At 36.3% G+C, this 17,791-nt stretch overlaps 1 protein-coding gene across 1 annotated transcript in view; it reads left to right on the top strand.

Annotated features, from left to right (window-relative positions):
• The window catches only part of LOC145297499 (protein Wnt-7b-like), a 510,003-nt gene that overhangs the window by 272,248 nt on the left and 219,964 nt on the right, over positions 1 to 17,791 (top strand). The window lies entirely within an intron of this gene.

The raw sequence follows: 17,791 nt of genomic DNA, 5'->3' as shown, positions 1-17,791 counted from the left end.
TTATATTATTTTTTATTAGGATTCTTTGAGATGGGTAATTTAGGTTTATTTATTTATTTGCGAACTATTATCCTCATCTTCATAGTTGTTTCAGCCAACTATTCCTCTGGCTTTTTATATATATATATATATATATATATATATATATATATATATATATATATATGATTTGGGTGTTATTAGCTAGAATCGAAACCAAAACATACAACTCTTCACCCCCATTCCTTAGCCTCTGAACTACGCCCAAACGCATATATATGTATATATATATATTTATGTATATATATAAATTTACCTACCACACACACACACACACACACACATATATATATACATATATACATATATATATATATATATATATATATATATGTACCTATCATCCTTTTTCTAACAGATGGAATCGCCCGATCATCTTTAAAATCCGTGTATGTATCATACTGAACCCTTACAGCAATGTCGCATCTCTGTATCTATTTTATAAGTACTTCAATGGAATGTGCTCTGATGAGCACATACTACTTGTTCCCCCTTGATGCAAGTTTCACTGAGGCAAAAAGCAAGCAAAGTTCGCAGTTTTATAATTATATATTAGGTTGGTGCAAAAATAATGTCGTTTTGTTAACGGTCAACTTCATGTGAAAAAACGGTATTATTTTTCCTCCAACCTAATAGATAGCTTATGCGAGCATTTCTTCTGTGTCTGCGTATGTTTTCCGTATCTGCACGACTTACACATTATCATTTCTTGATTTTTAATCGGTACTTTATTAGAATTGAGATTGAATAGTTTAAAGTGCCAAAAGAAACACAAAAATACAAGAAAAACACAAGAAAATAATTTTATTACAAAATTAAATCCAGAGTGCATTTGGCTTTCTAAAAAAAACATTTAATTTTTTTTTTTTTTTTTTTTTTTTTGCTAATAGTTGGGAAAAAATCCAACTTTCTTAGTGACCCTTCGAAATTTGAAAGGAATTTGGAAGAATTTAAAATGCGGAATACGGTGTGATTTCAGGCTTTAAATTTTTTCAACAAATTCTCGTGTAGTGAAAGATTGAAATATTTGTAAGTGTAAGTACATCGAATACACAAGGTGGTCGCTATAAAAGCGGGAAATTTTATTACTGACATTTTATTCCGTTTAAATTTCATGTTGCTTATTCGTTTTTCATGTTTTTTTTTGTTGTTTTTGGATTTTGATTTTAATACCCACTTTATATACGGAGGCAGAAAAAACAAGCTTCAAATAACGTTACACACGTTTACACGCGTGGTAACATGTAGTGACCCAACACGTTGTAGCTTCCATCGCAAGGAAAAGGAGAAAAGAACTTCAATACGCTATTTCAGGCTTAGAACAATGGGCATTTATTTTCACATCTTTAACGTGATCGTGATCTCTAAAGTGATCCTTATTATCGGTCTGGACATGTTGTTTTTTTATATTTTTTCTTGCCGTGACGTCACTTCGCACTTGGCTTGGCCATTTATATATAGCTGCCATACCCGCGGTCGCGGCCTTTTACATTTCAAAGAGAAGTGATTGTGCTTTCCAAAAGTTAAAATCCAACTTGGTGACTGATCAAATGTCTAGCTGTGTTACAGTATTATTTTGCAATGGTTACAAAATATCAGTTTGATAATATTGCTGCAACTTTGAGACAAGAAGGCTCAAAAGCATCTGCTATTCGGCAAAAAAGAAATGGGTCTAAAATGAAACGATTTTCTCGATTTTGTAAAAAAAAAAAAATAAGTCACCGTTTAACAAATTTCCCACTTACTAGTTGTTAGTCATGTTAGGGAGAAAGAAGCAACCTTAGTAGAAGTTAGTGTTAGATATTGAAAGGGTAATGCCGAAAGTTGGGCTGGTCGACAATTACTATGATCGTTATTGATATTTGTAAAATTAGAATGTCAGAAAGAATGTTATCATATTGAAATCCATATTTATGGATAAAATTATTTCTGTTAAAATGTTTTAATAGAAAAGTATGTTAGAACACAACCAAAATACGTAACGAATGTAGATCATCCGATTTGTGTCTTTCGTCACATGGAGTTAATAACGCCACAAGAGAGCTTGAAAGACACGTATCAGTTAGTCAAATGTTGAAAGTCAGAGAAATCAGACGCGGTTGGAGTCGGAGAAAGAAAGACGGTTGTGGATTGCAATGTCTCCGAGTAGGTGAAAGTAAGAATCTAGAACCAACCTTGCAGCTTTCCAATGGGAGAAACATCCGGAAATAAAGCTGCTGCAAATACTAGCACGCCTTCGAAGTGTACGAATCTTCATTTGGAGCTTTTTTCAAGGATCCATCAAGTCAAAACCAAACGTGGCCCAGATATGTTTCTCCGTTGGCCGATGTAAAACACAAGCGACTGTTATGTTTCTCATAATATTATTATTGTTATATGTATTGTTTAAACAACCACTAGACGATAAAATATATGTAGACGTAAATAAACACATCATATTTACAACCCACATGTTATACTACGAGCCGATACTCGAAATTAGACGTGTATAGACACTCTCATAAAATTTAACCACTAGAAGACAGGTGTGTATATGTTATTGAAACATTACAATACGATATAGGGACCACTTGAAATTATAACAACACCGCATTAACAAAATTAATTATACATACATAAACTGTTTCAATTAATAATTGAATAACTGAAAAATTTCGTAATAATTAGATTAAATTTTCAACAATATGTACTGAAAGATCGCGGCTCGATTAAACTTCAGAAAAAAGTTTTATTCAACATTAATTCGAAACACAACAGCTAAAGGTTAATTATTGCTTAGTTTTCTTTTTATATAATACTTCTTAGGAACAGTCCATTGTGTTAGAATGGGAAGAGCAAGTTGTACCTATTTACTATGCCTCCCCACGGGACAGAGTTAGACACCAGGGTCGTTTTTTAACGTGGAGAAAAGGTACAAAAATAAAAATTGTCTCAGTCGTGAAGGATTTCTCCTCCACCGAAAGAGAACAAGAAATAGAAGTGCAGCATCTGAAGAATATATACTACACTTTGATCTTGTCCCGAAGGCCAAGAAGAGCAAGTTGTAGCAATCATTTAATACAACATCTGATTTAATAAAAATATATATTTGGTAAAAAAAAAAAAAGAATAACACAGATTAAATAGCGAAAACAAAACACAAACACACACACAAAAAAAAATCTCCCGGAGAACCCTAGAGATTAATTAACAATTACAAACACCCGTATTTTTATTTAATGTACACATACACGCGCGCGCAAGCACGTACATTATCAAGTTATTTTTTAATATACACATACACACGTTTACATAGCGACGTCCCCTGACGAGTACATAGACGCACAGTTATGCAGGAATACATTCGCAGATAGCGAGTTCGTATATGCAAATATTTACACATGCATTTGACTTGCAGGCAAAAGGCACTCACATTTCAACGCGCCTCTTTGTACACGTATTACCACTTGTTTGCGCATAATAAATGGCATATATGCATGCATTGGTTGGGGGATACACACATGCGCACACATACGGACAGATTTAGAGGCACGTGCAGGACGATTAGCGTGTACAAACCATTCGACTCTGCCGTCTATTCATTTTTAAACTTTTTTTTATTATTCTATTTTTTTTATATATATTTTTGTTACATTGTGTTGGCTTATTTACGCGCGGCGCCCCGCGGAATTGTCTTTGATGTAGTCTGATAGACAGAGAAAGAGAGAGAGGAGATAAAGGTGCACGAGCGTGTGTATCCTAGTCAGCTCCGCCTCTCGGTCTGGTCCCAGCGGGTGTTATCTTGTTGTGCAGTTTGCACCAGTTAGAGTAAGGTGGAGATACGGGTGGAAAGAGATGGTAATCAAGCAGCTCGCCTACGAACTGCACCGTTAATCACTCACCAACTTTCTTTTCTTATTTCATTCTTTCAATCTCCTTTTCATTGTACAACTTATATACTAGCTTGGGTGCCCTGCGTTGCCCGGCGTTGCCCGGCGTTGCCCGGGTGTTTGGAGGTGTGTGTTCAGAAAAAAAAAACGGAGTAAGCAGGCATGCTCGAAACCGTACCGCGAAGGAGGAAAAGAACGTGAAAAAAAATAAACGTGATGTCTTTGCCGTTGCGTCCATCGTCAAACCGTAGTGGCGAAGGTTTAAATTAGGGCTAGTCAATCCAAAAGAGGAGCTGATTTATAAAATATCGGCGAAAAAATGTACACCTCCCTGCAGAAAAGTGTCCAATTGAGGGTGAACGAATTGTTGTTTTTAGCCAATTTGTCGATATTAGTCGTCCGAATGGTCGAGTTTAAAAATGATACCGATTTTGTGACAATCATTACAACGAAAATATATTTACAAATATTTTACTGTTATTTCATTTTCTTCAATTCATTCATACAGAAGTTTTAGAATAAAGACGAAACGTTGATAGCTGTTGCTTGATATAATGTCATAAGTTTTCGATAAAAAGTGCTTTTGATCAATATGACGAGTTATGATCTTCATTGCATCTGACGAAGTCCAGATGGCGCTTTCTGTTCTTTACAGAATTCATTGGCTTGTGTCTTGTAACATATCCTCGCAAATTAAATTCCTTTAATCAGTTCTTGACAGTAGAAAGAGAACACTTTTTAACAAGATTGCACTGTTGTTGGATTTGGGGAGGCGTTTCAAATCTGTTTCTTAGGCTGCGTATCTTGATACAATTCTCTCCTCTGTTATAAATAACTCTAGTACAACTATATTTAGGAGCATCACGAACACTGCCGGTGTTTTGGTGCTTTTGCACAGTCTTTCGTACCGTTTTCTCATCACATTTCAATCTGCGACCGATTTCTTGATTGGATAAACCAGAAAGGTGGAGATGATTGATTTCCGTACGATCACTAAGAGAAAGTCGAGGCATATGGACTAAATTTTACATTGTATAACTTGGAACAACAACAATTACGATTAGAGATACTTTGTTGCCTGTTGGTGGATATTTTAAACTGATTTAGGGGCGATAATTTAAGCTGGTTTTAAGCGAATTTGTTACTGCGGATTTTCTTTTTGCCTCCTCAATTTGAAGTCATTTTTTTAAATTGATGTAAACACTAAAATATTTCAATTAAAAGTCAAATATGAACAGGTAAAATTATAAAGGAATAAAAGCCGAATCAAATGATGTATAGTTTGTTTAAACAGTTACATTAAATTTAGCTTAAATTTGCAGTTTTTGGAAAAATTATAAGTGCGGACATCTTTTTGCCGGCACTATATATATATATATATATATATATATATATATATATATATATATATCCACAGCCAAATAACGTCGCAGTTCACAAGAGTCATGATAGCAAACAAACCGGAGCTGAGACGTTCTCTATCAAACTCCTTTGTCAATTTTTGACAAACATGAAACTTGATACATAGGAGATTTAGACTTATGGAAGAAATTTGATTGATTTGCTGCTGATGAGTCCCAAATACATGGAACTTGGCAGGCGAAAGTCAACTTAAAGTGCTCTTGTACCCATGCAAAAATGTGAGCTGCGACGTTGTTTGGCTCTGGAAATAATTATATAATCTCTCATATTCTTAAAATTATATATATATATATATATATATATATATATATATATAATTTTCAGAATATGAGAGATTATATATATATATAAATATATATATACATATATATATATAATTTTCAGAATATGAAAGATTATATATATATATATATATATATATATATATATATATATATATATATATTAGCAGACTACCCGGCGTTACCCGATCTTAAAATACGCATACATTTTATATTTTCATTAATGAAGAAACTGAGACACGCGCATGCGTGTATTACAGTTTTTTTTTCTAAACAGTTCTCTTCTTGTAGGTAAACAAAAATACTCAGGTTGATATCGAACAACGCCTAAAAAAAATGAGTCAAGTACGATAACTATTAAACCAGCTTGACCCGTCCTTTAAAAAACCTACTCATTCTTAACATAAAGAAGCCGTCATTTTTCCTGGCCGCGCATGCGCATTCGTGGAGCAGTTCTAATTTGCAATTTTTACCTTTTAGCAGCCCCTTTTTATACTGATGTAAACCGATTAAAAAGTTGTCCACATGTTTGAATAGCGTTTATACCAACTTTCAAGTGTGTAGATCCAAAATTCATTTAATATATAGGTGGAGAGTCGTCCTTACACACACATATTCCTAATCATATATATATATATATATATATAGAGAGAGAGAGAGACAGACAGACAGACAGACAGACAGACAGAGGGAGATATATAGATATGAAAAACACGCGATAACTTCAATTCTATGCAAGTATTCTTTCGATAATTAAATGCAGATAATTCTCTGTAGCTTAATTTCCTACTTTCCTACCTAGCTCTGCTCACATATTGAGCACTGTTAAAATTCCGTCTGCAGTTGCAGTTGAATGGGCATTTCCAACTGGGTCGGTTGGCGAGAGTGTCATCACTTTAGCACTAGCAACAGAGCACCTCGTTTGTTTTAGATTTCTTGATTTATGATTGGCTGGTTCTATAAGTTACATTCATGCAATTAGTCAGAACCCATTAGATTTGTGTCATTCTTAAGAACATTAGACTTTCAATGTTTTTTAGTTTTTCACGATAGCCCTAATCTATGGTCCCTCCCCCCTTTCCTGACTTTCACGGAAAAACACTCGTCTAGTTGAAACTACTAACAAGGTTTTTCCCCACGCTTTATCTGTGCCTAAACCTAAACGTAGATTCTATGAACAAAGCTTCTTTCTTAGAACTGCATGCCTGTGTAACTCTTTTTCGTTTTCCTGCTTTCCAACTGACTACAATATGGTTATCTTCAAGTCTAACGTGAACAAATTCTTGATGAGCCATCCGCTTAAGTAATCCAATTTAGCAAATTTCCGCTACTAACGATGACTACGACATATTCCTTTTGACCACCGTACGCGCTTTAACCCTTATCCTCAAGTGGCGTCCGGGCCTTGATAAGTGGTGACTCCTTTGTAATATATATTAATATATATAGGTGGTGACTCCTTTGTAATATATATTAATATATATATATATATATAGAGAGAGAGAGAGAGAGAGAGAGAAAGAGAGAGAGAGAGAGAAAGAGAGAGAGAGAGAAATAAAAGGAACAACCCGACATATGCGTTCATCAAAGTTTCGTCTTTATTTCGAGACTTCCTCTGGATTAAATAAAGACGAAACCTTGATGAACACATTACTCGGTTTGTTTCTTTTTATTACTCTATTTTGTCGGAATACTATTTCCATTATTCTCATCACACACACACACACACACACACACATATATATATATATATAGAGAGAGAGAGAGACAGACAGACAGACAGACAGACAGACGGACAGAGAGGGGGGAGAGATTCAGACTTTACTATAGGGAAGCGGTTCTGATCGGTAATATCTCATATTATTAAAGATCAACTCGCCAAATACCCAGACTTCCTTTAAGCCCACCACGATAGACGCTAAGTATGAAAATGACAGCAAATACGAAGTACATTTTACTTTTCGTTTTTTTTTTTTGTTTTTGTTTTTCGTTTTTTGTCTTTTTGCGAGCGGTGGAGGCCCGGACTACCACGCCTGTGCTGAATTGCGCGTCTATTTCCCACCTCTTATTTTGCGCCGGCCATTTTTAAAAAATCTGTTACTCTACCCCCTCCTCCTCGTCCGCTATTCAATCTCCTCCCATTTTTGTATTGATGTTGTTTTGCTTCACCACACACTGATCGTATTGATTTCATTCTCAGTCGACTGTTTTATAGTTGTGAAGTTACACATAAAAAAGCAATCTATCTTCAGGGATACGTCTTTTTGTACGACTACGCGCACACAGAATGGAAATATTTTTGTACTCACTAGGAGTGCGTACACAAGTTGTCATCAGAGATTACTCACTGATAAAAATCGGCGGTATTCTCTGGAATCTGGGTAAGCACATGTCTCCCTAGATACCTAGTATTTTCCATCTCTTTAGATTATTTTTGCAAATGAATGTGCGTTATTGCAACAACTACTGCCATTGATTTCGTAGTAAAAATGACTATTGGTCTTCCCCGGAATTTGAATGACAATAAGCTTTCCGAAGATCCCAGTCCTCTTCCCACTTATACAACAGAGGTCTGATTTGCGCTATCTCTCCTCGGACTTTCCATCCTCATTGGCCTTTTTCGACTATTTGGTGTGATGCCAGCTGATGCTGGCACTACAATTTTATTATTTATATTATTATTATTATTATTATTATTATTATTATTATTATTATTATTATTATAGTCGTGTAGTTAACTAACAAATTTGTGGTTTCAGTTTTCTTGATTCCATGTGGCGTTTCTTTATCTTTTTGTTTTATTTTTGTTGCTGTTTCTGGGCGGTTAGCGTTTTTTTTTTTTTTTTTTTTTTTTGCTCATGTGGATTAGTTTCCGCATTGAAGTTTTCCTTAAAATTTCAGTTGTGTTCAGCATTATTTTCTGTTGTATAGTCTCAGTCTTCCCCTTGATTCCAATTTCACCAAGTTTTTTTTTCCAAGTTCCTTTGGACTGTTCTTAGTGCTTCTTCAGTTATTGGTATTATACTAATTTCCTTTATGTTCCATATATTCTTTTTTAGTTATTTGGCAACTATTCTTATTATTTACTCACTAAGAATTGTCACACAAGCCATAATCAAAGATTTCTCTTTGAGAACAACTTATGGTGTTCTCTAGAGAATGGGTGGCAGCAAGTCTCCCCAGATTTCCAGTATTCTCCACGTCTTTCGATAACCTTTGCAGATGAATTTTCATTATCGCAACAACCGCATTCCATTGATTTTCATTGACAGCGACTATTGTTCTTTATTGAAATTTAAATGGCAATAAGCCTCCCAAGATCCCAGTTCTCTTTGCACTCAACCAGATGAGGTTTTACTAGTGCTTTCACTTCTCGGTCTTTCCATTTTCGTTGGCTCGCCTCACTTATTTGTTGTGGCGCCAGTTTATGGTAACACAAAAAAGGGGGGGGGGGCAGGGGCGCAGTAGTGGAGTTAATTTACAATTATACAGTTTCAGTTTTCATGATTCCATATGATGTCCTCCTACTTTTTACATCCGTAGCAGTTTCTGTATGTCCGGCTTTTGCATCTAGCTCATGTGTGTTAGTTTCCACATTGAAGGGTTTTCCTTAACATTTCACCCGTTTTCATTATTGTTATCCGTTATATCTTCTTAGCCATCCCTCTGATTCCAATTTCACACATTCTTTTTTATAAAGTTTTTTGGTATTGTTCCTAGCGCTCCTAAATAATTGGTAATTTTTTGACGTTCTTCATCTTCCATATTCCTTTGAGCTCTTTAGCCAGTATTGGCCTCGCATCTCTGTCTTCTTGGTGTTCACTCTGTGCTCTGCTGGACGGCAAAATCTACAATCTGCCAAGTACGTCCAAGGATGGAATACTGCTGCCATATCTGGGCAGGAGCTGCTAAAAACAGCCTATCCTGCCTTGACAGAGTACAAAATAGACTTCGTGGCTTAGTGGGGGATGCCCTTTTCTCTACCCTGCAACCTCTCTCCCACAGAAGAGACGTTGCGGGCCTATCCTTGTTTTATCGTTATTTCCATGGCAGGTGCTCGTCTGAACTCCAATCTCTGATCCCCCCTCGCTAATCTTTCATGAAAAACACCCGTCTAGCTGAATCCACTGTGAAAATTTTCCCCCACTCTTTATATGTGCCTAAATCAAAACGTGGATTCCATGAACAAAGCTTCTTTCTTAGAACTTCACGCCTGTGGAACTCTGTTCCGTCTGCCTGCTTCCCACCTGACTACAACTTGGATGTGTTCAAGTCACACGTTAACAAATTCCTAATGAACCGCCCCCTTAAGTAAACACTTCATCAAATCTCCACACTAACGTAATGTACTTGCAATAACTCTTATCCCTGAGTGGTTTCCGGGCCTTGATAAGTGGTGACCACTGTGTAAAAAAAAAGAAAAAAAAACTTTTCCTTCTTGTTAACAATTATGACCATTTGGTCTTCTTTCTTGGTTGCGTCCATCCGTTTGTATATTCATGTCTCATAGGATCTTGTGACTTTCATTTTCAAGTATTGCTGCCTGTTTTGTGTTTGCGTTTGTAACATTTGTCTGGATGTTCAAGATGCAATTGTTTGCCTGATTGCCAGTGTACTGCCTTCCCCACTTGATGATATCTATTTTTATATTTTTGTGCTAGTTTTCTGCATTCACTTATTATTATTATTATTATTATTATTATTATTATTATTATTATTATTATTATTATTATTGCTATGGTTATGGTTAGGGGAAGTGATGAGGAGTTTGAAGGATCTAAGGCAAATGAGATCAATGACTCTGAGACAATGGAACCAGTGGAAGGAGCAGATGTATGGAGAGGTGGTGATGAAGATCGAGCTTTGACTTCTGTAGAAAAAGAAGTACTTCAGAAGTGAAGAGAGGTTCTTCTTAGAGACGATATCATAGAGATTCCCAGTATGAAGTGTAGTGATAGGCGGAAGGTGGAAAACGAGGTAAAAAATAGTTCAAGAAGAAATTCACAACATCATCAGCAAGAACAAATCGATTGCGGATTTTAACAGGCTTTTGTATGCAGCCTCATATGTTGTTGCGAATCGTCTTGGCTTAATACAGAAGAAAAAGAGAGAAATGAAGGATAGAAGGCCATACTGGCAGAGGCAGCTTGGAGAAAGTAATCAACGGTGAGGGAAAGACATTGGTAGAATCGAAGAAATAAGAAAAAGAGTTAAACTAGGACAGAAAGCTAAGGATGAGCTTGAAAGAAGATATAGGTTGTCTGGAAAAAGGAGCGATGACCGTTCTAACAATGTTGAAAGAGAAGGTCCACACTGGTGGTATGAAAATTAGGAACTTTGTGGAAAAAGTGTTGCGTTTCGGCAGAACAACCTTTTCCGGAACAATCAGTCTCAACTTATAAAGAATTAAATGGTAGTAAACAGGCGGGAAATAACAACACTCCAAATGCAGATGGTACCAGGAAGTTCTGGAGTGCTATTTGGTTTATCGAAGGGCGACATAATAAGGCTAGCTGGTTGGGAGATGTCAGAGAAAGGCTATCAATAATGCAGCAGATGGAGAATGTCGAGATAACCATTAATGGCGTGAAGGCTGTCATACGAAGAATGACAAATTGGAAGGCACCTGGTCCAGATGAAGTGATGGGCTTCTGATTCAAACAGTTCCAATGCCTTTATTTACCTAGAGCTGTTGCCCTGCAAATGGTCGTAGAGTCGGGAGATGTCCCGGATTGGCTTGTGAAGGGGAGTCCGGCACTGATTTGGAAAGATCCTGCAAAAGGAACAGATGCAAGCAATTAAAGAACAATTACATGTCTGCAACTAATGTGGAAACTGTTAACTAGAATCTTTGCAGAAAAAAACTTATGGACATCTTGTGAGTAATGGTGTTTTCCGTGATGAATAGAAAGGTTGTCGGAAAGGCTCGAGGGGTACCACGGAGTAAGTACTGATTGATAAGACAGTAATGCAGAAGGAAAAGAGGAAGAAGAGGAATCTGGGTGTAGTATGGATCATTTTTTTTTACATGGGGTCACCACTTATCAAGGCCCGAAGGCCACTCAGGGATAAGGGTTATTGCGTGTACATTAATCAATGAGATAGTATTGTAGTAATCATTAGGGGTTTTGATAGAGTGTCTTACTTAAGGGGGCGGTTTGTCAGGAGATTGTTTATGTTGGACTTGAAGACGTCCAAGTAGTCAGGTGGGAAACAGGCAAGTGGCAAAGAGTTCCACTGGCATGCAGTTCTAAGAAAGAAGCTTTGCTCATGGAATCTACGTTTGGATTTAGGCATAGATAAAGAGTGGGGAAAATTATTGACAGTAGTTTCAGCTAGACGGGTGTTTCGCGTTAAAGATTGGCGAGGGGGACGAGCGATTGGAGCTCAGACGAGCACCTGCCATTACAGAAAGGCTTACGACATGGTCCCTCATTCATGGATCCGTGAAACACTATTCATGATGAAGGCTGCTGGGAATATGATAGGGCTTTTGGAGACAATTATCGCTCAATGGAAAGCGGTGCTGACAGTAAACAGAGAGGTGCTGGGGCAGGTTGGCATTAAACGTGGAATATTCCAAGGAGATTCGTTATCGCCAGTTCTTTTTGTAATGATAATGATGCCACTGAGTATCCTCTTGAAGAGAGAGAAACAGGGGTATAACTTTGGATCTGGTGGCAGACGCCTCAACCATCTATTTTTATGGATGATTTGAAGATATTCGGTAGAAATGAAAAGGAAATGGAGAGATTGGTAGAGCTCGTAGGGACATACTCGGAAGACATCGGGATAGAGTTTAGGATTAGTAAATGTGCGGTGCTGGTGATAAAAAGGGGAGTAAAGGTTCATTCGAATGGAATAGTGCTGCCAAATGGAGAAATCATTAAAGAAATAGAAGATACAGGATATAAGTATTTGGGAGTGCTGGAGGGTGTAGGCATCATGAACAGAGAAATGAAGGAAAAAGTCAGGATGGAGTATTTTAGAAGAGTTAAACAAATTGCGAAGTCGAAATTGTATGGGGGAAACCTAATGAAAGCGATGAATGCATGGGCAGTCAGTGTTTCGAGATACAGTGCGGGATTTTTAGACAATGGGTTGTATGCCATGGATATCAAAAAAAGAAAAGTTTTAGCAATGTTTGGTATATTTTACATTTGAAGTAGCGTAGCAAGGCTGTATCAAAAGAGGAAAGACGGTGGGAGAAGATTGAAAGTGTAAAAGATAGTGTGAGAACTGTGATTTCGTTGAAGGAGCATGTGGTTAGAAGTGAGGAATGGATGCTAAAGGTTGTGGCCAATGAAGTGGAGGTATATGAGACCAAGGCTGAGTATGTGAAACCTATGGACAGAGAAAGGGAAGAGGAACGGGTTAGGAAGAAAATGCACGGAAAGTCTTCCAGGATATAGCAGAAGTGGTTGATGAAAGATCATGGCAATGGCTTAGAGCTGGGTATCTGGCTAAGAGTACTGAAGCTTTTGTTTGTGCAGCACAAGAGCAGGCATTAGGAACACGATTGTTCAAAAAAGTAGTTATAAGAGAGGGAGTTGTTGCAGAATGCCGGATCTGTGGTAAGACCTCAGAGTCAATTGCGCACCTTGCAGCAGGGTGTAGTGGATTGGCCCAGAGAGAGTACCGCAAAAGACACGATCGCATGGGACTCCGCATATATTGGGAGGTGTGTAAGAATGTTGGGGTGAAGTGTGCTGGAAAATGGTTTTAGGAGGTGCTTGATGAAGTGAGAACAAGTGAGGATGGCAAGGTAGAGGTATGGTGGGACAAAAGTGTCATAACGACCAAGCAATTGGAACATAATCGTCCAGGTTTGGTTGTCCTTGACAAGGTCTCAAAAAACTGGCAGATTATACACTTTTCAATACCTTGGGACAGGAATGTGAGAGAGAATGAGAATGAGAAGTGGAGCAATTATGCTCCATTGGCCTTAGAGATAAGGCGTATACACGGGGTTAAAATACAAATAATCCCGATGGTAGTAGGTACGCTAGAAGTAGTATCGTTTGGTAGGACAATTGAAAAAACTACGAACCCCGATGTTTTAGGCGATCTTCAGACTTCTGCTATTGTAGGTACCACCAACATCCTTAGGAAACCCCTTGATCATTGAAGTTCCTGGTTCGGAGCTGGGATTGAAGAAAATCCTTTTGAAATGAATTCCACCCCTTTCCAGGAAGGCGTTAAACCAAATCAGATTAATAATAATAATAACAATAATAATAATAATAATAATAATTATTATTATTATTATTATTATTATTATTATTATTATTATTATTATTATTATTATTATTATTCACTAGGAGTTCTGACACAGGCCATCACCAGCGATTGTTCATTAGCAACAACCTGCGGTGTGCCCTGAAAACCTAGTGACAACAATTCTCTCTAGATTTTCAGTGCACTCCAACTCTCTTGATGGTGATTTCTCGTAATCTCAACAGCCGCTTATCATTGATTTCTCCCTGGCAACAGCCATTGTTATTTCTTGAGTTTTAGGGGGCAAAAAGCCTTTCCAAAATCCTAGTTTTCTCCACACTCTTCCATCGGATGTCTTGCTAGTACACTTGCTTCCCAATCCTCCCGAACACTTCATAACTCTTTTGTGTGGCGCCATCTCCTGCAAATGCCACTATTGTTTGAGCGGGGGAAAGGGGCATCGTATTTTGCAGTTTCGGCTTTCTTGGTTTTTCGTTAATGTGTTCAGTTTTGGTTTTAGTTCGATTCAAATTACTGATTAATAGCTAATGATACACTACAGTATTCCCCTCAAGATCCTAGGCTTAACATTCGCAAACAACATCAACTGAAACAAATACATTAAGTTAATTGCTAAAGCTCCCGCGAGGAAGATGAGGTGTCTCTACCGTGCAAGAAAGTGAATCACACCTGAGAGTATCCTATATCTCTACGAAGCCATTATTCGCCCATGCATGGGGTATTGTAGTAACATCTTGGCTGCTGCATCTGCCACTAGTCTCGCTCCTAAACTGGATTTAAAAAAAAAAAAGAATGGCCAACCTAATAGGTTTCACACTGTCGGCCAAACTCCAACTTCTGTTCCATCACCGAAACGTTACACTCCTGTGCATGTATTACACGTATTTAATGGAAAGTCCTCGGACAAACTCAAAGCACTTGAATCCCATCCCGTAAATGCCACCGACAAACTCGACAAACAGAAAAATTCCACCCTTAGACTGTAGAAATCCCTATACGCCGGAAATTCTTCTACTTAAGTAGCTTCCTCCCTCGAACTGCTAGACTTTGGAATTTTCTCCTAGACCCATGCTTCCCTGACTGTACTGGAATTCAGAAGTTCAGGTGTAACGTGAAGAGATATCTCACTGCCCAACTCTCTATAGTAGTATCCCTGCAAATCTGGTCCCAAATAGTAGCCCCTTACAGTTAGTGACACAGTGCCTTGTTTGGGGTGAATAAAGTGTTCATAGTGTATGTTGTTTCCATATTCTAGGGTTTTCCTTGGGATTTCAGAAGTTTTCATTGTTGCTAAATGTTGTATCTTATCAGTCATTCCGCCGATTCCAATTTCTCTCTTTATTTTTAGAATATTTTCGTGATAATTTTTACTGCTTCCACGATTATTAGTGTCATCTTGACTTCTGCCGCTTATTATAAATGGAATTATAATCATGTATTAAACATCGTATATATATATTTATATATATATATATGTATATATATATATATATATATATATATATATATATATATATATATATAGTCTAGAGATGGGGGTGCTCAGCTTTGCTTAAGCATAAAATACGCTTAAATATGATATTTTAATTTGTCCAGATTCCGTATATATTATTATAGAGCCGTGATTACTAAAAGTAAAAAAAATATATATATTTAGGTGCCTTCAGCTAGAATCGAAACTTAAACTGTAACATTCGAAGCTGGTGACATTTCCACTTTAGCGAAAATTGATGAATATACCAAATGTTTAACGATTTTTTCGATTTTGATTCATTTTTGACCCCTTGAAAACAATTTTAACCGGCTAAAAATAAAAATAAAAAACAGACCGTTAAAAATTCAATAATTTGAGGCACTTGGTGCGCCTCTGCGACATTTAGTTTCGGAAGACAAGCAGATAGACAGACAGATAGACCGACAAACAGACAGACATAACCGTTTATATATTAGATAATATACAACACAATCACGTCGACATGCCAGATCACCGAAGTTAAGCAACATTAAAACTGGCCAGTACCAGATGGGTGACCATTTGGGAAAGCTAGGTGCGCCGAATCGTAGAAATTTCCAGAGGTCACATTAATTTATTGGGAGAGATGCACCCCCAGTCTTCTTTAAGACATACATCTAGGAGAGGAAAACTCTGTTGTAAAACACTGCGGTCTACTGTATACTCTGTATTTTGTCAGTCATCTGTACCGACAAAGGTTAGCAGTAATAACAAAAAATGTGATTTGCTCTACACAAAGTTTTCACTACTATAAACAAATCATCTGTGTGGAGTTCCGAGCACCACATTAATCGAGAATCAGCAAAATTGGAACTTTTTATAAAATTGGTGCTTATCTACCGATGCCAAAAACGATTCCATTTAATTATCTTTTTTGTCTGATTTTGGTTTATGGAAAATCTTCCACTGCTGGTAGTAATAATAAAATAATGTATATTTATTGGTTTAAACATCCAGTAAAACTGGAATCTATAGATCACCCCCTTGCAAGTGTGTTTTTACATTTTAGAAAATATATGTACATGAAAAGTTGTGTTTTTACAGTAGTCGGGACAAAATAACGATTTTATAGTTAAATATTTAGAGATTTATAAAGAATCGGAATTGGTAATTGTATTGGAATCGGGGAAGCATATTGGAATCGTCCCACCACTGTTATTTACTTACTTCACGTTATTTTACAATTAACACAAAATTTGAGTAGATTTGGTTAAATAAGGTAAACCAAAAAATGGCGGAAGCTCATACGTTGAAATCGACGGGAGGTCCACTATTATAATGCTATATAATGTTAAGATATATATTAGTCCCGTCTTCTAGAATAGTAATGTTACTGTTATGAGAAGCATAAAAACGATGTTGTTTTTTATATTTAATATTTTATTTGTCGATATTTCAAACACTCTTCCGCTCTTGATCACAAAGTGCACAGAAATGACAATTAAAGACGTTGAAAGAGCTGGACATTTTGTTTTTGGCTGCGTTCATTCCTTGCAAAAATGTTTGGAAAAGTTCACGTGATTTTTGTAACCGTTTGAGAAAAAATAGGGTACTTTTTATTTAATTATTTAAAAACAAAAATTAACGTATTAGCGTTCGTTTTAACCGGCAACAAACATCAAAAAGCAACTGATTTCAATATGTGCAATAAATGGTTAGAAACTGAAAGGAAATGTGTTGAACGGAAAAATTGTACTATTTTTCAATGCATTCCCTTTATAATGGGTTGAAATGTTTGTGATATGAAAAAACGTTTTTTTGTTTGTTTGTTTTTTCAGAACCAAAATAAAATAGCCGTTGTCATTCAAAATATTTTAGCATCTCTCCTTCTCAAAACAACTAATAGTTTTTTTCTTTTAGTTTTTAAAATATAGGATGTCATTATGACATTAGAAGACATTTCCTGTTCTCTTTTCGAATATATATAATTATTGGATTTCGAAATGTAAAGTATATATATGAAAGGAAATGAGTGTTTCCTTGCCATTATTTATTGTTTAATTTTTATTTTACATTAATATATTTATTATGTATGCGTGTATTGCGTATCTATATAAGTCTTATACAGTACTTTCTCATTAGCTATGCCTTCTCGTCTCCGTACATATGTAATATATATATATATATATATATATATATATATATATATATATATATATATATATATATATATAAACACTAACCGCGCATAATATATAATATCATGCGCGGTTTGTTTTTATATTTTTTTATATTTTTTTTACATATCCAACATTTTTCACTTGTTTTCCTTGGCCATTTATGACTATAATAAATTGCGGTTTCACTTCATGCCATAACAAGCAAACTCTATCATTGCTACAAATATAATTTGTTGATTTCTTTCTGTCCTCTGATGAGAAGAATAGCAAGAAAAGTATTCTTTGAAACTCTGTGGAATAAGAACTTTG

This window comes from Euprymna scolopes, chromosome 18 (assembly GCF_053919585.1).
Source record: "Euprymna scolopes isolate OS-2025 chromosome 18, ASM5391958v1, whole genome shotgun sequence".
In the NCBI taxonomy this organism is placed as follows: domain Eukaryota; kingdom Metazoa; phylum Mollusca; class Cephalopoda; order Sepiida; family Sepiolidae; genus Euprymna; species Euprymna scolopes.
This window is presented reverse-complemented; position numbering and strand designations above follow the sequence as displayed.